At 37.6% G+C, this 25,046-nt stretch overlaps 1 long non-coding RNA gene across 1 annotated transcript in view; it reads right to left on the bottom strand.

Moving 5' to 3' along the window:
• Positions 1 to 864: 864 nt before the first annotated feature.
• The window catches only part of LOC132684569 (uncharacterized), a 108,098-nt gene continuing 83,916 nt past the window's right edge, over positions 865 to 25,046 (bottom strand). Inside the window, exons 6-7 of the long non-coding RNA XR_009612728.3 lie at positions 13,600 to 13,705; positions 865 to 973 (exon numbers count right to left, since the gene is read on the bottom strand). This is a non-coding gene — a long non-coding RNA (uncharacterized LOC132684569). The remainder of the gene's footprint in view (positions 974 to 13,599; positions 13,706 to 25,046) is intronic.

The following is a 25,046-nucleotide window of genomic DNA, read 5'->3' as shown; positions in this document are numbered from 1 at the left end:
CTATTTGTTGGTAAGATTTGAGGGGCATAAAAATTCACTGGTTAAAAAATCCATGTCTGCAATGAGCCAAAGATTCTTTTTAGTCATCGGTGAAGGCTTCTTTTAAATTCAAATTGTTTCATGTATGGAGGAATGGAAGTAGGATGAGAAATGTATCAATATTCTTTGGACTATTTTCAGGCATTCTGTGGAGCCTGAGACAATGGAAATAGGATGAAGAGCAGGATAGAGGGAGAGTCCAGATGTCATATTACTTAAGGACATGTCAAAATAATGATAGAAGGATTTATCTTTTTTTTCCCTCTGTTTTCTAGGTGGAAAAAAAGCTCCCTTAGAAAAAAGTCAAGATTTGTCCTAATTGACCACAGGAAAAAGTATTTCTGCATTGTTAAGCCATTTGGTCACAAGTAAGGTAGATCGAAAAAATTTTGTAATTTTATAGAGTGCTTTAGTGTTTATTTTCCTATCAGATCCTCACAATGGCCATGTAGAAAAATAGGATAGAGATTATTTTACCCCATTTTACAGGTGAGTAAACTATTTTTTTTTAAATTTTGAGACCAAAACACTAAATGATTAGCCTAAAGTCACATGGGTGGTAATTAGCAGAGTCAACACCACCCCCCTAATCTTCAGCTCCAAATCTCCCTTCTATTACAGCTCAGAGACGGGTTGAAATAAAATGTAATGATCTAAGGATAAGTTGATGGATAAATCTGTGAACACTGATCCTAGTCTACCTTTACCATTTCCCATTCTCCCCCAAACTTTGTGAATAAGAGGCCTCTAAGAATAAGAGCAATCACATATGCTTATGCATCTATTGGTTCTAAAAGCCATTTCACAGACATAGTTCATGGTTAATTGAGGATGGAGAAACATCAGCCAATGGTCTGTGCTATTCTTGTGTTTTTCATGCCATTATCTTGGCAGTCATGGAACCGAGAGATCCAAACATGCTCCAGTCCATCTGCTGGGAAGGTAGCAGAGTTGGGAGAACATAAAGAAGAGTATTTCAATGTTTCAACCTGTTAGTAATGATAAAAAGATGTTTTAGAGTCTTTAGGTTAGAGAGGTTAGTAGCCAGGTGCTAGTTTTTCTCACTACTCAGTGCAACAAGGCCAAATGTGTGTTTTCTTTATTTTGGTTTGGCTGGTTTTAGGTTTTTAATTCTTGTGCAATTTCCTTAAGCTAATCATTACCAGCACAGCTGGACCAGACAAGCACATGTACTGCTTCTATCATTACCAGTTCAGAATAAATACATTAGGCAATGATGGCACCCTATTGCTGAGAACTTTTCATATTCAGGGGTCTAGAGACTCTGAAAAATAACCCTAAATCTTCTTGTCTTTGAAAAGTCAATACTGGAGTTGAGCAGAAGATAAATTTAGCTATGGCTTATTTTTGATGAAACTGAAAGCTGAATAAAAATGTAGGTACAGAGGTTCCTGGGTGGCTAAGTCAGTTAAGCATTGGCTTCAGCTCAGGTCAGGATCTTGCAGTTCGTGAGTTCGAGCCCTGTGTCAGACTCTGTGCTGACAGCTTGGAGCCTGGAGCCTGCTTCAGATTCTATGTCTCCCTCTCTCTCTGCCCTTCCCCTGCTCACACTCTCTTTCAAAAATAAACATTAAAATTTGTTTAAATACAGGTACAGACACACAGTAAGTACATTTGAGCTTTATCTGTGCTTCCAACTAGAATGTGTTACAGAAGAGACTAGAGACATGCATTCTATGGTTCCTGCCCATAATAGGTTCAAAGTCTAGTTGAAAAGATAAGACTTGGATGTATATTTCACATGAAGAAACAGTAAGATTGTTCCTCATGAACAGGACACTCATTAGATATTAACCACCAGTTTTTAGTCATTTACAAGGGCCGTGTTGTGCTTATGAGTATAAACTCTAGAGTCTGATGCACCTGGCACACAGTCCGGAAAATGCACTTCCTTGGGTATCATAGTTACTTTCACCAAAACTTCATATTATTATCAGCAAAATGGGAACACTATTAGCTACCACATACTGTTTTCATGAAGTTGACTGAGCTGATACATAAAAACAACATAACAGTGTTTGATGTTTTGTAAATTCTCTTACGTGTTAGTAGTAGTAGAAATAGTAGTAATAAGCAAAACCTTACAGGAAAAAGATCAAAACTGGGTATAATCCCATGGGGCTCAGTAATGTGAACGGAAAACAGCATCTCAAGGAGTACCACATCAGAGCTTAGAGGATCACTTACAATGTTATTGCCAATCCAATAAGCTTGCCAGAAAAAGGAATGATGCCCTTGGAATCTGCCACCAAGGGGAACAGATAGAGGAAGATGTTTGAAGCAGAGGGAGGGAACAAGAGCATGAAGTAAGTTCAGAGCTAATGTGCAGGGGCTGAAGCCCTGCTACTATCTAGAATGGCAGCCACTATACCCTGGAGAGTGCGTGCTATACCAGATGACCCCGTTGCTATTCACCCTCTCCCATCATAGCCCAAAGGAAATATCTGAGATTAGAAGTTGCCTGTCTGTGGACTGGCCAGTTTCTGGCTCAAAATCAAGAATGCTTCTATTGGGAATTTGAACACAGGGAAATTCCAATCCCAAATGGTAGAACTCAGAAGTCCATGAAAGTGGAGATTACCAGCCCATTTATACCACATAGTCATAAAGAAGTCCCAGAGGCTGCAGACCAAGAGCAAGTTAATTAGTTCAGAGCAATCACACGTAAGGAAGTAAGCTGAGAGAGCAGCCACATTCTGGGGCTGTGCTGGAGGTTCTGTTGCTGACATTTCTGAGACTCAGCTCTTTCTAGATTCCCATGAAATCTCTCTTTAGTTTTTCCATGGCTCCTCCTCCAATCCTTTCATTTTAACCTATTTTCCTGTCTTTCCAAATAGATCAGAACCCCTATATTAATTGTAAAAGAAAAGATTTGAAGGAGCCAACTTCTAAGCAAAGCTTTTTTTCTAAAGTTTCACTTCATGCTTGCTAATGCTTTGGGATTATCCAGGAAAACTATATGCAAAAGTATCTGCTGGAAGCTGAGCTATCCCAGCCTAAGTGGCAGGGCCCGGGCTGTGGACGGATTGGTGACTGCGGGGCGGCCCACGGCAGTGAAGCTTCTTGTAGTGTCTACAACAGCTTGGGAGAGTCGCAGGTAAACCAACTGGTATCTAATCTGACTAACGAAAAGCCACAGCTCCTTTCCATAGAAAAGCTTCTCTGTGGTGCAGTGCAGACCTTGAAACTGAGGGGAAATAAGCCAGGACTCTGCAGTTTCCCAAGACTTGAAAGGAGTCTTCTGGTGACTGGCCCCCTGACCATGGCTGATTTGTATCATTCCTATGGGACTTATTTTCTGCAGCTGTATATTGTGAGTAATAATATTTACCTTATATGAGTTCACATAAATTAAATGTGATAGTGCATTAAATTTCTGCACGTGGGCACCCAGTAGCAAGTCTTCCTCAAGCCCATACTACCTTTACGAGAATAAGAAAAATGTGCTTTTCCTTCTGGGCAAAAAACTGGCAAGTAGAGTAAGGTCTCTAAAGAGCAGTACAAGGCAACCCCACTTAACTAACAGTCACTAAGTGGTGATTATTATGTTGTTGTAGTACATAATGTGTGTCCAAGTTTGCTTATTTTGGAAAAGTAGCATGGCTACATATAGCAACTTATAATTTATATAATTTTTCCTCTGCAAAGGTTCATAACCAAGTAGTTGGAGTGAAAAAAGGCTGTCATCAGATTTCAGGCTGATAGGAAAATCAATGCAGGCCAGAGTGTTGTCAATAGCACCAATTACATCTCATTGGTCATGATGGAAGTTTACATTTAATATGGATCCTTTTTTTTAACTTGATATCTGTTTACATGTCACCATAAACACTGAATCAGAGCAGGATGACATAAAAATAAAACACATCCTGATCTTCCAGCAGCTCAGTTAGCTGCCTAGGAAGAGTTGATCTATCTATAGTACAGAGTGCATAATTCAATTGACAATAAAGAAAAAAAGAAGCTTGCATAATTTCACACACATGAAGAGTAAAGATTGCTGACAGATTTATGGATTATAACCTGCTGAAGACTCTGTGCGGAAATGTTTCACTCACTCCTCTTTGCAGACAGGCAAATTCTTTCATCTCCAGACCTTTTGGATAAATTTTCCCCAGAACTTTTTGGACATTAAATCTGTCACATAGAGACCTATGAAATCTGACTCAATGCTATAAATAGTAGCAGCTCTAAAGATGACACACACCTCTCCGTGTGGCACTTTGTGTAGAGGACAGCAAGGTTGTTAGGATCGTCGTTCTCCAAGACAGAAATGGTATGGAGCATCTGTGATTCCTTCCCCTCTTAGAGGACTCCTCCTTTTAAAGCAACTAACACCAACCCAGGCAGCTGTGGCAACTGCCCAGCTGGACTGTGCTTTGCTCTCACATGTTTCAATGGTCAGGATGGGTGGATAAAAAACTCAGAGCCATGTGATTCTCCAGAATTGGTTAATGAATATTACCCAAAAGACTGGGAAGCAGTGATATTTTTGTTCCCAAATTTGGCAGCTGGTGATCAAGCATTCTGAAGGTGTTAGATTTGGGAACATTTTGATCTAACACACTTCACTGTGTGAGTAAGCCAACAAAAATTCAAGGATGCTTAGCCAACTGAGCTCTCTATAGTTTATATTCCATCTGTCTGCTTCCAGAAATCAGTGCTTAGGCACCAGAACCTAATTAAGGAAAAGAGAAATGAGGTCTCCAAATGGTCAGTCACATCATTCCTAGCAATAGGCCTAGTATACAACAGGTGTATCTTAAGAAGGTCCCCCTTTCTTGCTTATCTAGGATATTCTATCCTTCTGACTGAAGAATTTCTTCATAGCATGGGGGAAGGAAGAATATTAATTCTGTCCAGAGGAGAGTTGGGCCTGAGGACTCTCAGGGTCTATTGGAGGTTGGTATTCCAGAAGCAGATGATAAGATCGAGTTTGGCATGCTATACACCTTCTAGGGATAAACACTTGTGGAAGAGTGTTGGAGGAAGTGAGATTGGTAAGAGAGAAAAGTCTAACTGCAAACCAGGTCATATAAGACCTTGGCTAACCCCACTGGAAGCGCTGGAATACAATTTGCTTGTCTGAATTGTTCCTTGTTGGGTCAAAATGGCTGGGCTTTTGGTCATATCTTTAGGGGAGGTGGCTGTCTTCAGTAAGGCACATCCTGAAGAGATGACAACTAGATAGTCTGTAGGCTAGAACCTGGGGCAGCCAGATCTTCTTTGAAAGAGTCCCACTCTTTCCCTGTAGTTCTCAGCAAAACAGACCTATCTTGGTTGGGTTTTAATCTCTGTAGCTTAGCCACTCTGATTTAGTACCTGGTTCTCAGCTTTCTGTTCCTCTTGCTACCAGAGATGAGAGCCTTTACATAAGCTACCAAGGATGCCTTCCTTTCCAGTTTCCACACTTTTATTTCAATTGCTTATTAGTCTCCTTGGACTTTTCTGTCCCTTCCTTAAATCCTGGCCTATAGGCTAATTGCTACCAACTGGCCTCTATTATTTAGTGTTCTCTGATCTCATTGTTATCAGTGAGCCTGGTTCTCTCTTAACCCAACAATAGCTTCCAGACAACTAGCTCTGACCATTGTTAGTACACAGATGTCCTCCCTGAAACTTACAGCTTGTAAAGTCCATTTTAAAACTGATTACCTATTTTGGAGATAAGGAATAGGCTAGAATTATTAATAGTGTGGACTCCAGAGTCACATGGATAAGTTGGATTGTGAGCTCAGCCTATATCAGAGTAACCTTTGTGTAAATTATTTAACATATTTGAGTCTAGGATTCCTTACCTACAAAGGAGGTCTAATAGTATCTAAATTAAACCATTAATAGATAGGGTATTTAGCAAAAGGAAGGAAGGAAGGAAGGAAATATGGTAGAAAGGAAAAGAAAGAGAGAAAAATCAAATAAAACTGTTTGAAATCAAGTCATTTATACAAATGATCTGCAGTGGAAGAGACTGGAGATGTCCTTCCCAGGGCATTCCAACCAGAGCCTGTACTTATTCTTAAATTTCGCTAACAATTCATATGAATTCATTTAATATGAATTAAAAGGTAGAAGATTATATTAACATGGAAGGAGCATCAGCCCTCTAGGAGTGTGTACCCAGAGGCCATCCAAGTGTCAAGCAAATTTACTGATAGTCATGGTGGAGAGAGAAGATGCCAAGTTTTCCTATGGCCATGTGGCCTAGCAGAGAACATCAGCAGATACATGCCCTTGCCCTTGCCCTGTAATTACAGACACTATTATAAGGGCAAATGAAAACAAAAGAGTCTGCAGCAGCTTAAATCCCTAACATCAGCTACTCTGCCTGCACATATCCTCAGACCCACTAAAGAGAGACTTGGGCTAGAGCCTTCTCATTATCACTTGGCAGCTTCTTTTAGAAGAAGTATATGGTGGAATTTGGTGACCCCACTTTGTCCCTAGTAAGGTTCTCTGTCCCCAAGATCATAATTACAATAAAACTAAAAGAGCTGATTTTGTGAATATATGCAACAGCATATGGAGGGTGGCTATATAATTTATTACATAAACCAAAACACTACTGGGAGTAAAGATGTATTAATCTTTAGTATTAATCTTTAGTATTAATAGATGTATTAATATTTAGTATTAAGAATTCTATAGGCAATAGTCTAAACTAGAACTATCCCAGGTAAATTGGCCATACATTCATCTAATTATAGACACACAGCTGATGCAGGGCATGAAACTGGGGCTTCACACTGCATGAATCCATTTAAAAAGCAGGTATGAAATCTTCATTGGTTGCCATTCTCCCTTTGGAAACCACTTATGGTGCATTGAATAATGGTCCCCCAAAACATCATGTACTAATCCCAGAATCTGTAAATATGGCTTCACATGGAAGACTTTTCAGATGTTTTAAGTTAAGGATCTTGAGATCAGAAGGTCATTCTATCTGGCTGGGCCCTAAATGCAATAGCATGTATCACTATTAGAGACAGAGGAAAATGTGATTACATGTAGAAGAAGGAAATGTGAAGGTGGAGCAGAGAAAATTTAAAGATACTGGTCTTGAAGACTGAGGCAATACCAGGAGTCATCATAACTAAGAGAGACAAGGAACAGCTTCTCCACTAAAGCCTCCAGATGAAGAATGGCCCTGTGACACCTTCATTTAGACCCAGTGATACTGATTTCAGACTTTTGGACTCCAGAACTATGAGAAAATAAATCTCAGTTGTTTTGATAGTGGTAGTTTAATAGTGGTAGTTACAGCAGCCACAGGAAACAAATACACAGTTTTTTCTTTAGCAATCATTTCTTAAAACAAAAGTTTTTTTTTTTAACTTTTAATAAGTATGTAATATAAAAGCATACCAAAAAAATAAAGTTAAAATAAAACCACTGAAAGTTTCACATCCCAAGGAGGGGAAACCATTTGTTGAACATCATTTATACTGTCTTTCTATTCATTTAGGATAAATCCATAAGTGGAAAAATAGCTATATTGAATAAATCTAATTCAACAGAATTGAATTATATTCAATTTTAATCAAAATATTTAAATTTAATTTAGCATGCCAAAGGACATAGACGTGAAATAAAAGGAAATGTTGAGCTTCAAATAAATGCTTCTTAATAACGAGTAAGTTGAGACTTGATTTCCAAACTCTCCAGGACTCTACAAGACTACATTTCTTAATCTCTTTCCAATGTAACCCAAGTCTAGCATCAGTTTAATGTGGGTTAAAGAGAAGGTTGGCCTTTAGCAATGCAACAGCCTTTTGGTAAGACTAAAGAAACATCAAAGATATTCTTTGTGCCAAAATATCTTCCTTGTGGCTCTGGGCTCTCTAATCTCCACCTTCAGACACTGGTTTGTAGAAAGGCCTCTGATAAAATGCCAAGTGCAACATCAACGGTTGTATTGTGCAGCAGGGAAGGGACGAAGGGCAGTGCTTGGTAAAAATAGGACACTAAGGACTTTCATCCTTGTGACTTTTACTTGCTGCTCATTATCATTCAAGGTTTTTTAAAAATTTTTTAATTACGATCATAAGAGCATAAGCAGGGGAGGGGTAGAGAGACAGAGCATAAGCAGGGAAGGGGTAGAGAGAGAGGGAGACACAGAATCCAAAGCAGGCTCCAGGCTCTGAGCTGTCAGCACAGAGCCCGACGCAAGGCTCAAACTCACAAACCACGAGATCATGACCTGAGACAAAGTCAGACGCTTAACCAACTGAGCCACCCAGGCCCCCCTCAAGTTTTTTTTAATCATGGTTATGTTTCCTTCCTTTGGATCTGGTATTAAGATCAAATGTGAGGCATCATTTGAAATTTTCAAAACGTATAGCCCTACGATATGGTTAGTACAATAGCCCAATCATTATGCATTTAGGATTTGGACTCAGGAACGAAAAACAAATAGAAGGTCAAAGGAATAAGTTATATTCCTATGGTCTTAATCTCATTTCTTAAAATTCCTGAGCCTCAGTTTCTACATCTTTAATGGAAATAGTAATAAAACTTGTCTCTTAGGGTTAGTGTGGAATTAAATAATATACCCTATAAAATTATCATAATGCAGATTCAGCATAAACGCTTTATAAATGACAGCTAAGAAAATACAACAAAGCAAATTTTCATGAAAAGAATTAGGGAGAAGGTACTTCCTGGGACAGACAGGCTTGAATAGGGTTTGGCAATAGGGAGCCAGCACCACGGACAGCTCTAGAAGATCATAATGGCACCCCAGAATGCAAATACAGAAAAAAAAACACTTTGTCCACGTCAGATTTTTACCTTACCCAGCTCTGCTGATCATGGTTCATATTCAATACTTACAACGTGCAAATTCTCTGAAACACATTGAGTGGGATAGAGAAGTATGGTGGTGAGGAATACGGGCCTTGGATTCAACCACTGGCTCTGCTCTAAACAGGCTGTGTGACCATGGGCAAGTTACTTAATCTCCCTGTTTCTTCATCTGTCATATGGGAATAGTGATCAACTTAATAAAAATGTGGGGAGGATTCTGTTTGTGGTGTGTGTCCCACAGGACCAGTTACTAGAAGTAGATATTTTACAAATTGGAGGTACTTTTAGGACAAATTTTACCAGAACCTGCCTTTGGAGAGGCTACAGCATAGCTGGAGGGATAAAACTAATCAAAGTGAAATAAATGAGCCACAAACAGAACATGGGAAATTATTAAAAGTTAAATTTAGGGATTGCTTTTCTCAATACATATTAACTATGTATTGTACTAGTAATTGTATATTATTATGTGCCAGCTGCTGCACAAAGTGTAGTGCATAAAGTAGCAACACTCCCTGCCTAATGGCATATACAATCCTGGGGTGCTGGTGACTCCACAGGAGTCCATCCCACAGAGATTCCTACTTCCTTCTTCTACTCCCAAGACCAAAAATAAGCATAAAGAAAGGTTTATTTGGTGTTCACCGTCCATTTTCCCTCCTGCTCCTGCTAATATAATCCAGCACCATTTGCACAAATTTCTGTTAATATCTAGATATAAATTTGCAGAGTCAAAAGCTGTAGTCCTGGAGTCTGATTTGCATTTATGAATATGTAGTAGGATATTCTTTTACAAAAGTGGCAGTATCTAAAACACGATACATATAGAAGAGCCATAGAGTACGTTATTTGGTGTTAGACTTGGCCTGAAAAATGAACTTTGAATCAAAAGAGAAACGGGACAAGAAAGAACACCTTCACTCACTGAGAACTACCCTGAATCAGGCCAGCTGCTTTGAAATATCAGTAATTTGAAAAACTAGTCCTTAGGGTTTGCATTATTACTCCCACTTCACAGATGAAGAGCCCGAGGTTCAGAGATATTAAGTGACTTGCCCAAAGTCACAAACCCAGTGAAGGACAAAGGCAAATTTTGAAGCCTAGTCTGTTTGACTCCCATCCCAAGGTTCATTCCACTCTATTGTGGAGCTTCAGGAGACAGACATCCTGGCACTGGCTCTGTCATCAACTCACTGTGGCCACTATACACAGAATATGCATTGTCTCTTGGGCTCTGTGTTTGTGAATAAATGGGTGGTTTGGACTAGAGGATCTCTGAACTCTCTCCATGATCTCTTCCTTATCTTCTGGCTAGGACTTGACCGAGGACAATAAAGACAGAGCTGTGGACATCAAAAGCAGTGTGTACTACTTGTAGAAGGATTTCTCTGAATATGGTCTCATTGTGAGCCTCTTACCCAAGGTACCTTTAGATGACACTCTCCTTTACCCAAGACATTGTAGATGCCCACTGTCCTGGGAATTAGAGGACAGCCTTTAAAGAAGTCTCTATCAGGGAGCCTGGGTGGATCAGTCAGTTAAGCATACAACAGTTGGCTTCAGCTCAGGTCATGATCTCATGGTTCATGGGTTCAAGCCCCACATTGGCCTCTGCACTGACAGTATAGAGCCTGCTTGGGATTCTCTCTCTCCCCCTCTCTCTACCCCTCCTCTGCTCATGATCTCTCTTTCCCTCTCTCTCTCTAAGTAAATAAACCTTAAAAAAGCAACTTAAAAATTTTTTTAAATAATAATAAAGAGGTCTCTATCTAGTAGAGACAATTCTTTTTTTATTATTTAAATTCAATTTAGTTTACATACTGTGTAGTACGGGTTTCAGGAATAGAACTCAATGTAAATAAAGAGACTATTCTGATTGCAATTTCAGGAAGCATCCTGTGGCATTAACACAGTCACAGTTAACAGTTACAAGCCTAATTAACCTAGAAAGACCATCTAACCTTGCTTAGCCTCAATTTCCTCAGCTGTAAAATGGGGAATGATACACATGCTCCTCATTTGGATCTCTTAGATGCCAAATGATTAAATTAAGATGTGAAAATACTTTGAAAAAGATAAAACGGTCTCAGTAGGCAAGTTAGATGTCTATAACTAGAAGAGATCACATAGTTAATATCAGAAAAGGAATAGATATATTTAAATTTGTATATATTAAAATTTATATAAATTTCATCATTTATATCTGCTCATATTAGTATTCTGTCTGTGTTTTTTAACACAACTCTAATTTTAAGGACAGAGAGCACATTTTCTGACAAATTCATCTATATACAACAATATGTCTCATCATGATCCCAAAACAAGTCAGAAACACTGGAGGCATTTACAAAAGCAGATGCTTATGGCACCAACAAGACCAGTTGCTTCAGAATTTCCAGGAGTGGGACCTAGAGATGTACATTTTAACTTAATTTAATTTAATTTCCCAACTGATTCACATCTAATGACCCACAGGATTCCAGGGGCAGAGAGGGTAAGCTGAAATCTTTTGATGTTGAAGCTAACCCAGTCTGGGGTTAACTAAGGAGATGACAATGGGTAGATGGCAGCAGTAGGTGGCAGATGTGGGTGGACCATCCTTGTATTTCAGGGGATAGGGGTCAGTTTTAATTAAGGTGTTACAAAATCTTCTATTTCTTTTACTCTGTATCTATAAAATCAGGAATAGCCCAAGAGGTTGAGAGCTGACTCACTAACTAAAAAATAATACTAAATGCTCTGAGAACCTTAGACTATCTATCAAGGTATCATAAAAGTAAAGGGTTAGGAATACGGTCTCTGGAATGGATGGCTAGGACTAAATTCCAGCTCTAATAATTGTCAGCTATGTGACTAGAAAAGTTAGCTTCATTCACCTAATTCATCTCTAAAATATGGATAATAATACTTCTGTTGCATAGTTTATGTAAACACTGCATGAAATAAAGTATTCTAAATACCGCACCTGGCATCAAATGAGGGCTCAATAAATGTCAGTCACCTAGGAAAATGGACCATCTAAGTCACATATTTGGATCCCAGTCACATTTAGAAAACTTGCCAAGTAAACAATTATAATTTTTTAGGGGTTACATGTATGTGCACGCACACACACACACACACACACACACACACACACATTTGAACTGAGAAAACATCTGGGAGTGAATGAAGGAGTCGTCAATCCTAAGGGAATCCTTACAGAATCTAAGAGAAAACAAAGACAATCCCAAGAGCCCACTGTGCCTGTAACTTTCCTGTAACTGAACCACACATCTTGATCATGGTTGTCCAACTCTTCTCCTATCAAGAGCATGTAAATTATTCCGTATCTCTTGATTCACAATGAGGAGAATGAGAATTTACCATGTTTCAGAACTAAGTGTTTTATATTATAAAAGATTACAGTATTCACTTTTCACAAGAATCACTGTCGGACAGATATTATTAGCTCCAGTGGATAGGTGAGGCACTCAAGACTGTTCAATCTCCTTCTAGATTTCAAGATCTCTTAGAAGAGCCATGTCCTACCTTCTTTGGCTATGCTCTTGAAGTAAGCAAAATCCTTGAATACAGATAGTGCTTAATAAATAATTGTGATAATGCCCAGCAAGTGCTCCCAGGAGATTTTAGCTGTGGCTTTCTAGTCCTTATATCAAGCAGCTGGGTAGCAGCTTCCTGCAGTGGATACCTTCAGTGACTATTGTATGAAATCTGCAATGTTTCTCTCCTCACGCAAACCTTCAAAAAGCTATTAGGTCCCCAGAACTTGGACAGATCTCATGTACTTGTTTCCACAGAGCAGCTAGAGCATAGCCCTAGTGCAAACCCAGTAGTAATGGATATTTTTTTTTAATGTTTATTTATTTTTGAAAGAGAGAGATCATGAGCAGGGGAGGGGCAGAAAGAGAGGGGGACAGAGGATCTGAAGCCAGGAAGCCAGCTCTATGCTGACAGCAGCGAGCCTGATGCGGGGCTCCAACTCACTAACCATGAGATCATGACCTGAACTGATGTCAGATGCTCATCAGACTGAGCCACCCAGGCACCCCAGTAATTGATATGATGATGCAACTGGTCTTTGAATTCACATGTGCTCTTCCCACTGTATATCAGATGACTCCTGTCCCCAGGTCAGATAGATGCTTATGAATCCACTTTGGTTTAAGCTCTTATGCTACAAAAGTCCTTTTTCCCCCTCACTCATAAAGTAGGAGAAAATCACACACATATCACAGTTTCCACAAACTCTGATGACATAATTTGCCACAGACCCAAATATTCCTCAAAATTCTCAATATTATTCACAGAGAACCTTATGCAAATAAAATCCTAGAAGTTACTTTATTGCACCTATAACTTAATTTGATATGCAAACCAAATTCTGATAGTGACTCTGAGGTTATACAGGATGAGAGTTGGAGGAAGAGTATGGGAAAAGATAAAAACTATGTATTCCTATTTCAGTATTCTCAAAGTGTGGTCCAAGGACCATCACATTATAAACAAATGGGTTTTTTTGATAAAGTCTAAGTGAAAAACCACTCAATTAATTATAGGATGTGATTGGCAATTACTTCCCTGACCCCACAAGAGAAAGAAAAGATATGGCACTCTTGATTTAAAAGTTCCAACCTTCCCAAACAAGCACACAGGATTATTCACAAAGAAAATATAAAATTTGAGTTGATTAATTATACATTGCTCAAAGCCCACAAAACAATCCTCCCAGCTTACCAATGATATACTCCAGGGATCCTCAAGATAAAGCTCATGGATGTGCTGAATGATATCTGTAAATCTCACTTGTGTTTAGTCTGGATAACAACCAGTGTTCTTTCTGCTGTAAATGTCAGAAAATCCATCCCAAATTAGCTTAGCCAAAAAAACAAATGTATCAATTTCCTTAACTGACAAATTAGTTTAAAGCTGGATCTAGAGGCTGAAGTGATATTAAAGGGTTTCTGTTATTTTTCACCTTGCAGGTCACCTGCCTCCAGGTGATCGCCCTCAAAATCTTCTGTTTTAGGCTTTTCCTGCTTTGAGTTCAGCAGAGGAGAGATTTCTGCTTCCTTAAATCTCCAGGATAGGCCAAGTAAAGTAAAGCATTCATTCTTGAACGAATCAGTGTGACTGGAAAAGGAAGTATCCCTTATCCCACACTTCCAAGTCATAAGGGGGAAGGATGTTTTCCCCTACCAAAAAAAAAAAAAAAAAAAAAATGTTCACCTGCTTTTACCAAAAGTGTGCATGGATATTATACAAAGCAACAGAATTCATCATCGTTCATAAATGTATTAGCCCCCAACTTGAGAAGAGTGTCCATGGCTTTCATCAGTCTCAATATGATAAAAATAATCTTTGAAGTTAACAACCGATCAAAACCTATAGTTCTTTCATTACAATTAAGGTAGTTATAAGATGGAAGAAAGGAGTTCTAAACCAGGAAAGAAAAGGTATATGTTTTTGCTCCTATATCTTCCTAAAAAATCCTTAGGAATTCCTTTTTCTTCATCTATGTTTACAAAAAGCAAAAATAAAAGAATCAAAGAACCTACAAAACTTTCCCTTCCATAACACTCTTTACACTTGCAATTACTTTTTAAATGCCTGACTTCTTATTAGATAAGAATTGTGAAATAAAAATTAAGTGTTAGTCACACGTGTAATTTTAAATTTTCTAATAATCATATTAATAAAAATAAACAGAAGTTGAAATTACTTTTAATTATAAATACTTTTAACCAAATACATTCAAAATATTATCATCTCAAATGAATAAAAAACCATCAGTGAGTTACGTTAAAAGCTTTTTTGATAGATAAATTAAATGACATAAATTTCACCCATATAAAGTATATAATTCAATCACTTTTAGTATATTTGCAGAATTATGCAGCCACAATCATAATCTAATTTTGGAACCTGAAAAGAAATCTTATACCCATTAAATTAGTAATCACTCCCTACCTCACCCTTCCAGTTCTAGACAAATTCTAATATATTTTCTACCTCAATGCATTTACCTATTCCGGACATTTCACATAATGAAGGGTGAGACTAAATACACACATACACACACACACACACACACACACACAAATAGATAGGCTATATATAAATATACAGTATAAATATAGAACTCTCAGTCCAAAAAAGTCAACCTGCTACCTAAAGTAACCAGTTGAGGAAGTCAGACAATAAACAACATAACAATAGGCCCAAAATGTCTAGGACATGATTAAAAACTGACACTTTTCTAATTCTCGCTCCCATTTCCAACTTAGATCAACCAGAGAATACCAAATATTTATCCCTAATCAATTACTTAGAATGCCCTACTTCTAGTTAGCCTACCTAAGACTTCTTATATCAACAGCATCCAATCAGAGCTACCTGAAACCATCCTTTTTTTCCATTATAAAATTTTCCCACTCTTCTTGCCTTTGATTCTCTGCCAAATGCAAGTGATGGTGGCTGCCTCCCTTGCCTTAGGAAACTGAATAAACAGGCTTTGCTTATTCTCATTTGGGTGGTCTTTCTTTATTTTCCATAGAATCATACAATACGTGACTTTTGTGTCTGGCTTCCTTCCTTAGTATAATTTCAAGATTCATCTATGCTGCAGTACGTATTGGTAATTCACTCCCTATGATTGCTGAACGATATCCCACTGTATTGTTATACCACATACTGTTTATCCATTCATCAGTTCATAGACATTTAGGTTATTTCTGGTTTTTTTTTTACTATTATGACTAATGTTTCCATGAACATTTCTGTACAAATTTTTGTATGGACATATTTTCATTTCTCTTGAGTATATACCAGGAGTAGAATTGCTGGGGTCATATGACAACTTCATATTCAACATTTTAAGGAACTAATAACCTATTTTCCAAAGTGGCTGCACCATTTTATATTTCCACCAGTGGTACATGAGAGTTCCAGTATCTCTACATCCTTGTAAACACTTGTTATTGTCCGTCTTCTTTATTTTAGCCATCCTAGAGGTATGAAGTTGTAGTTTCTGGATTTTGTTTGTATTTTCCTTCTGACTAATAATGTTGAGCATCTTCTCATGTGCTTTTTGGCCATTTTTATATCTTATATGGTTGTATAGCTATTCAAATCCATTGTCTATTTTCACACTGAGTTATTTGTCTTTGATTATTATTTGTATCTTCTCCCGGGCTATTGATATGTGGTACAATACTTCCTTGAGATGCTGGGAAGTGACAAGTGGTTTCCAATAAAGTTGGGAAAAAAGTACATTTTATTTCATTATATTCTATTAATTGGTAGTTGTAGGCTCAAATTATCTGGGAGAAAAAAATCTGTGTATTGAAGGAAATGCCAGAAAAATCTACATTCTAATTCCAGCTCTTCTGTTATCCAAAAGGGTAAAATTTTATCATTATTAATTTCTCTGAGCCTTTTTCTCATATGTAAACTATAGGGATTAAAGTGAATGATCTACAAAATTCCTTCCAGGTGTAAATTATGTGGGTTTGATATATAGTAGGAGAAAGTGTGATACCTGAAATATAGCCACTTCATATATCAAAATCCTGATGTCAAATAATTGCTCTATAGTCATATATCATGCATATGAGTTGTGTCTCTGAGCACCATCCATCATATGCTTTCCTCATCTTCACTTCCTTTCCACTCTTTCATGCATTTATTAGTTACTGAACACTTGCTTTGTAAGTGCCAGCTCCAAAGGGGATTAAAAAAATTAACTGAATTTCTCTATATACCTTCCTTCATCACCAGGGTGATGGTGTAGTACAGGTCTTCCACTTCCTTGACTTATAATTGGGTTACTTTCCAATAAACTCATTGTAAATTAAAAATTTCCTCAGCAAAAATGTGTTTAATATGGGGTGCCTGGGTGGCTCAGCTGGTTAAGCATCCAACTTCAACTGAGGTCATGATCTCACAGTTCACGAGTTCGAGACCCAGGGTTGAGCTCTGTGCTGACAGCTCAGAGCCTGAAGCCTGCTTCGGATTCTGTGCCCCCCCCCCCCCCCGTTCCTCCCCTGTGCTCGCTCGCTCTCTCTCTCTCTTTCTCTGTCAAAAATAAATAAAACATAAAAAATTCTCCTACAAAAAAATGCATTTAATACACCTAACCTATCAAATACCGTTGCTTACCATAGCTTACCTTAACATGCTGAGAAAACTCACATTAGCCTACAGTTGAGGGAACTCATCTAACACATGCCTATATTATAATAAAAGGTTGAATACCTCATAAAATTGATTGAATACTGCATTCAAAGTAAAAGACAGAATGGTGGCATGAGTACGGAATCATTGTAAGTGTATCGGTTGTTAACACTTATGATTACAAGACTGACTGGTCACTGTCACTGCCCAGCATCTCAAACAAGTATTGTACCACATACCAATGGCCCAGGAGAAGGTACAAATTCAAAGTCTTAAGTGTGGTTTCTACTAAATTCATACCACTAACCCGGGAAAATATCCAAATTCAAAATTAAAACTATGATTTCTACTGTATGTGTATCACTTGAGCACCATTGTAAAGCTAAAAAAAATCTTAAGTTGGAGATCACCTGTATCTGTCTTTTTAGAAGTCTCAAAGCCTACACTCGTACAATTAACAAGATAAGCTATTTCCTGATCTAATGTATAGGCTCTCACATATTATGTAAATGACAGACTATTTCTTTTTTTGTGTAACAACCCTTTGAGAATAGAACTTTGGATATAATAAAATAACCAAATATATATTAGAGAAGAACTCTTCTCTCCGGTGAATTTCTTCTTTCAGTATGGATTAATTTGGCTGCTCTTACTTCCCTGAAAAATTTCCTAGCCCTCAACCATATATTAAAGCTACCCATGCTAAATTGACTCCCATGATGTATTACACCTGAATGTAAAAAAAAAAAAAAAAAGTCATTCCTCCAACGATATACTTTATGCCACAGGTACTACAGCTTTCCCCAGCTTGTTCATTGGTTCAAGTCCATTAATAAAACAATGATCAAATAAAAAGGCCTCAGGCATAAACACAAGAGCAAAAGTCTCGATGATGGTTTGCACTCATTTCTAATATATTTTTCCAGCATGTTATGAGCTTTTTACCTTAAGCAAAAAGAAGTTGATTTTATAATAGAGTTTTCTTTCTAAATCCTTTTCTTTCTGCTTAAAAACTGCTGACTTTTACCACAGGCTCTCATACAACTGCTTGCCAACACATGTCTCTAAATTTAAAAGCTACTTCAATAATGCCTGGTTAATTGTATGGGCACTTGGTGGCAAGCAGAAGGCACAAATCATTAATTGCACAAAATGTAGCATCTGAATGGCTACTATTCTTTAAAAATCTCATTTTAAATTGTAAATAGAACTTATTTAATTCCAATCTTCTAAAAAATTACTTTATACTAATAGTGTCCTAGCTATTCAAACTATAATTATGAGCCTTCTGGTCTTACAGATACAGATTCAAATCCCATCACTATCATTTTTAAGGGTGAAAGTTTGTATGTTACTTAAATTATTTAAGCTTCAATGCCCTTACCTTTAAAATGGACTGAAAATAGTACCTACCTCATAGGGTGTGGTGAAATTTTGGGGACATAGCTTGAGGTGCTGTACAGATGAATCTAATAAAAAACTTCACAAATGCTTGTGGAGCACTTAAGAACAGGATTGGTATGAGCCATGTTCTTGTGACACATGGCATGAATGTCTTCATGTCTCCATGTGACACATGGCATGAATGTCACTTCAGTTTTGTCAATCTAGACCTTTGGTTCTAGAAGTGATCCAAATCAAAGACAGCAGGAATCTGTATAATATGATATGATCACTTTACTGCCTAAGCCCTTCCCCAGATCACCCTCACATGTAAGCAGCCTGCATACATTCCTGGAATCCCTTCTCATATCTTCAGGCAACAGGACACTGTGTTTGCTTTCTACTCTGCCTTCCTTCATCCCTATTACCGGGTCTTCCCTGGTCTCCTCTCCTTTCTGTGTATGGTCCAATCAATTAAAGCCTATGTCCATCAACTTTAGACATTTTCCTAAATCCAAAACAATATGGCTTTAAAATTTTTTAACGTTTATTTTTGAGAGACAGAGAGAAACAAAGCATGAGTGGGAGAAGAGCAGAGAGAGAGGGAGACACAGAATCCCAAGCAGGCTCCAGGCCCTGAGCTTTCAGCACAGAGCCTGATGCAGGGCTTGAACCCAGGAACCATGAGACCATGACCTGAGCCGAAGTCGGCACTTAACCAACTGAGCCACCCATTTACCCCTGAAACAATATGGCTTTAAAATCCCTGATCTCACCAAAACTAAAACTGCTAGACTCCCAAATGACACTTGGGAGCCGCTGTATCACAAGCTTAGTCTATTTTCCACCTAGGATTACAAATGCTTTCTCTGCTTCTGGAGCAATCTTTCCACCATTTTCAGAATCAACATACAGAACTGGTTTACATGGTCCAGAGAGGAAAATGTGCATCTGGTATACGAGAGCTAGAACTATATTAAATCAGCTGCTGCTTTTGTTAGGTTACTATGGATGGATGGGTTGGATTCAGCCTTCTATTTGTTTGTACGTCTTTATTTATGAAATGTTTCTTCCTTTCTCACTGGCTGAGTAGAGGTGGGAGCCCCAGCTGCATTATTCTAAAGGAAGTACTAACACCATTTGTTACTTAAAGAGCTTTTCTAACACATGTCTCCATTTTCCCAGGAATGTTATTCTAGTGAAATAATATAAAAAGAAATTAATAGAGATGCCCAGGTGCTATATTAAAATGTCAACTCTGACCTTTGAAGAGCAGAACAGCCAGGTGGTCATGATTAATGATTAATGGGTGAAAAAACATATTTATAAATTACAACCTGTAGGATGAAGAGAAGGTGTGTGTTACTGGACAGGGTGTGGAAAGCAGTCAGTCCCTGTCTTCCACCCTCTTGTCTATTTCTTAATTATGCCAGTTTAGAGGCCATCATTTGGTCATTTATTCTTAAGTTTCTGCCATATTCATTTAATTTATTTATCAATTTCGTATGTTTTTCTTAAATGTCTTAGCGGTCATATGTCCTCCAGGTTTCGGAAAGAGAAAACTTAGGCATGGATCCAGAAAACTTCAGCACATACTTCTGTTCACCTGAAAATATGTCAATATCTCTTCCCATCCAATTCCTAGAACAGGTTCAAGGGGACAGTGCAGATGGTTGTGGACATGCCAAGTGCCTCTCCTCCAACACTGTACTATGGACAGGTGACATCGTAGTTTGAGGCATGTGTTTATGAGATACAAAAATGAAGTTGAAATAACCTAAGTGACCAATTACTGGTTTTTAAATATTGCAACACTAGCAGATTCCAGTATTTGAGGGAGAAGACTCCAGATTCAATTTCATTAACCACTTATCTTCACGTCTACCACACACATAATGATTTACACACACACACAAACACACACACAAGGCTGGTTTAAATGATTACATAAATACATGCTGACAAGGATCTAGAGAAACATCATACATTGATGGATGAAATACAAATTAGTACAATTTTTAGGTGGAGAAATTTGGTGATATTATATGCTTAATCCTTATAGCCTTTGATCTAGCAATTTCTTTTCAGGTACTTATCTTACAGTTAAACTAAAACGTGTTAAATGTTAGAAACAATGTAGATGCCCATATTAGTGACTAAGGTAAATAAACTATGGCACATTCATATCTTGGAATGCAATACAGCTGTGAAAAATGAAAAAGCTCTGTCTATGCTGATATGGAATGATATATTGTTAACAATAACAAAAAATCTCAATGCAAATCTATGTGTATTTTAGGAAAAAATAAAGAACATGCGTGTACCTACATGTACATACATAAAAGGATACACAAAAATTGATAATAGTGTTTATCTCTGGGGAGAAACACTGGATTGCTGGGGTTCAAGAGTGGAAAGGAGAGTTTTTACTTTATGTCATTTGATATCTTTTGAATCTTGAACCATGAAAATGTATTACCTATTCAAAAAATTTAATTATCATTAAATATTTTAAGTAAATTTAATATAAACTTGTCATTCTTTACATTCCTCACTAGAAAGATGCTTATTTCAGCAGGACCCCCAAAGATGCCTCAGGTGTAACAGAATCCCAATGAGGCCAGGAAAAGAAGAAAAGACTGAGGGAAGGAGCACTCAGGGCATTCACCTGGTATGTTCTTAGTAGGACTCATCCTCACCACATTTTGAAATCATCGAAAGTTACTCTTAAGTCATTTTGGTAAGAACTCTCAGCAGAAAGCATCATGAAGAGGAGCTCAGATACGACAGTTGTTCTGGGTTCCTCACATCCTGCATTCCTGCGCCAGAGATGGGCTTAGCTTATATTTGCCTGTTTCCATCATTAATGAATAGAATAAGTAGTTTGTGGGGTTTGAGGCCTTGGACCTTTGTGGAAATGAGAAAGCTGAAGGCCCAATCTGTTTACCTTTGACAGTTTGATGTGAATTTGGAGATATGTCCTTCCATACTTTCTTTTCCCTTAGGGAAATTTTATTCATACCCAAAGCATCCTGGGCTCAGGATATCTCAGAGGATCTGATGGGAACAAATGCAAACTTCCAGGGCTTTGGTACCAAGCAAAGGTCAGTAACAAGTCTGAGAGTCAAAAGCAAAACAAAAGAACACAAACAACCTGCATCGAAAACCAAGCATATCTTACTGTCTCCTCTTTAATCATAAAAACTCATTTCTAAGAAGAGGTAATTAGAATAATGCTAATTTCCAAACCACTTTAAATGATACTTTAAAAAATAAAGAAGACAGTTCTTCATTTGAATTGGCCTCAATAAGCTTTAATTATGCAACGTGAGCAAGTGAGCTAATTAGAAAGTATATCCTTGTGTAGGTACATTCCCATCAATGTGCTTTCCTAAGTAGTTTTCATTTAAGAAGAGACCATTTTTTAAAATTCTACATAGGAACTTTATCTTTGTGGATAAGGAGTGAACAAAAAGAAGTGTTAAGCAGGATAAAAAAGTGAACGTAAATGTTGTATGGAGGCTTTAAAAAATACAAATTAAATGCTTGTGTCAATTGAGTCAATTGGCCCTACTCTGAGCTCCCAAACAGTTGAAAGATGATCTCCAGCCTGACTCCAATGGGAGATGTTTACAAGCTCTTCAATTTCCATTTAGCAGGAAGGAATTGATTTATTATTAAAGCCTTAAAAGTTGCAAAGGGCTCATACCAGACCATATTAAATTTTGGATGAATACGTATAGGATTACAAGTTCTCTCTTTTACTGTGTCTAAGTTTAAAGTCAGAGCATGTTTTGAAAGAAAAACTTTATAATCTACACCGTTGTTCTCATTTCTAACATTTGTGGTGATTTTATTGTTACATTATCACAAACTCCTCACCTTAGAGATACATCTGGTTTTATTTTCAATCTAAAATACCCAACGTTCTGGAGGGGAAAGTGTGACCCATGGTGATATTCAAATCAACTAACAAATTACAAAATATAAAAATAATACTTGCTTCCATTTACTGAAGTATATGTTCCTCTCTGTACCTTGGACTTTACACAGATTTACTGAGTCATTTCAACTGACCTATGAATATATTTATTTTATTTGTAACAATATCTTTACTTCTGCTGCTCCCCAAACTCCCAAGCCTCTAGGCCATTTTTTCAAGCCAACTGTATCCAAAACACTGAAAAATTTCCAGTGGGGAAGATCCCAGGAAAATCCTAGGAATATCAGAACTTGCACTTTTCCTCCTCAGTCACACACACAAATCAACTTACATCACTATTCTTCTGAATCAGCAATACAGCATATATCTGACCAGAGAGTTCTTTCAGTCCTAGAGAAGTGGGATGAGGGTCATAGTGATGACTTTTTCTGGGTACTCCACAGTAATCTGTTGGACCAGGTTACTACACTCTGCCCTGGACGCCGGCCTCATACACACAGCTGGCGCCTCTTTGCACAGTACCAAACACTTTCTAGATTATAAAACATATTTCTTGAAATGGCCCTATGCTACTTGCTAACCACATTGGCTGCCATTGCTATCACCTTTTGCTTTTGATTTTTAATCAACTTTTTACTGAGACAATAGTAGATTCATATGCATTGTGTAAGAAAAAAAACACAGATAAATCTTCTGTGCCCTTCACTCAATGTTATGGGTTGAATTTTGTCCCCCAAAAGATACGCTGAAGTCCTAGTAACCAACTCCTGTGAATATGACCTTATTGGGAAAGTCATATTGGGGCATCTGGATGGCTCAATCGATTGAACATCTAGCTCTTGGTTTTGGTTCAGGTCATGATCTCATGGTTCTTGAGTTCGAGCCTCGCATCAGGCTCTGTGCTGATGGTTCAGAGCCTGCTTGAGATTCTTTCTCTCCCTCTCTCTGCCCCTCTCCCACTCATGTTGTCTCTGTCTCTCTCAAAATAAATGAACTTAAAAAAAAAAACAAAAACAGAAAACAAAAAAAACAAGATGAGGTCATTGCAGTGGGCCCTAATCCAACATGACTGGTGTCTTCAGAAGAAAAGAGACACAGAAATAGAGACCCACAGAGGGAAGTCAATTATTTAAAAGATGAGTCAGAGATTGAAATGATGCTGCCATAAACCAAGGTGTGTCTGGAGCTACTGGAAGTTACAAAGAGCAAGGAAGTATCCTTCCCCAAAATCTCTGAGGGAAGTATGATCCTGCCACCATGATTTGAGACTTCTAGTCTCCAGAACTGTGAGAACAAATTTCTGTTCTTTTAAGCCACTGAGTTGATGGTACTCTGTTCCCACAGTGCTAGGAAACTATTAAACCCATACTCCTTCTATTAGTAACCTTTTGCAAAACTATAGGATAATATCATAACCACTGTTGATCTTGACACAATCTACTTTTCCTATTTATACTTGTCGCAGTTCAATTTGTATGCATTCGTGTGTTCAGTTTACACTATTTTATTATATGTATAGGTTTATGTGCCCATCATCAAGTTAAGATAATGAACTGTTGCATAACCTCAAGCATCTCTCATGTGGCCTGTTTAGAATCACACCAACCTCCTAGGATTGTGCAGGATTATACAGGATTCCATCTTTAACCATTTGGAAGCCCATAATTTGTTCTCTAGCTCTAAAATTTTGTTATTTCAAAAATGTCATATAAACGCAATTATATAGCTCATAAACTTTTAAAATTGCTGTTTGCTGTTTGTTTTTCACTCAACTTAAATCCCTGGTGATTCATCCAAGTTGTTTTATGTCTCTATCTGCAAAAACCTTGCTGAAATTTTGATAGGAATTGTATTAAACTCATACAATAGTTTGAGGACAAGTAGCACCATTACTGTGCTGAGTTTCCAATTCAGGAACATTCTATATCTCTGTTTATTTATGTGTCCTTGATTTTTCCCATCAACATTTTGTAACTTTTACCATACAGATTATGTACATATTTAAAGAATATCTAAATACTTGATTTTCTTTGAAGCCATTGTCAAAATATAAGCCCAGTTTTACATCAAAAAGAGATTCTGACACATGTCTCCAATGAGTTCTTAGATAATAAGGAATGCTTTTGAAGTTTTATCAGTGCGTTATAATGCACTTAAGCTTATTTTGATGACCAATTTGCCATCAAGCAATACACACACCTTTTGTACATTATAAGATAGGGTGAACATGTATACTAAATTAAGTTTGTTGTTATTTATTGTTGAAATTCTGGATCGTGAAAAAAATACAATCAAACTATAACACTTCAGACCCTCATTGCTAGTGAGAGTCTTGAACACAGAGCAAATGGAGGAAAAAAAGAAACCAGTGACATTTAAGAAGGCTTTTTGCCACCCCCACCCCTAACAAAAGCCTGGGTATAAGGATTCCTATATCTACTCTTTCATCACCCAAAAACATTTTGATATATAGGAAAGAATTCAAAATCCTTATTAACTCATTTGGTCTCAGTTTCTGTGCATGCTGCAATATAAATCAAAATAAGAACATGATAGAAAGTAAGAGGAAGAAAGTTTAGACTGAGCTGGAAAAACTGACCAGGCTGAAAGGCTAACTCTTCTGTGTAGTTAGCATTCCCCAACAGTGTGCAAAAGGTTGGCAACCTCAGAAAAGTTTCAGACA

The sequence above is a fragment of the Panthera onca genome, chromosome D2, assembly GCF_046562875.1.
Source record: "Panthera onca isolate mPanOnc1 chromosome D2, mPanOnc1 haplotype 2, whole genome shotgun sequence".
NCBI classification, from domain to species: Eukaryota; Metazoa; Chordata; class Mammalia; order Carnivora; family Felidae; genus Panthera; species Panthera onca.
The sequence above is the reverse complement of the archived record's forward strand: the minus strand, read 5'-3'. Positions and strand labels throughout refer to the sequence as shown.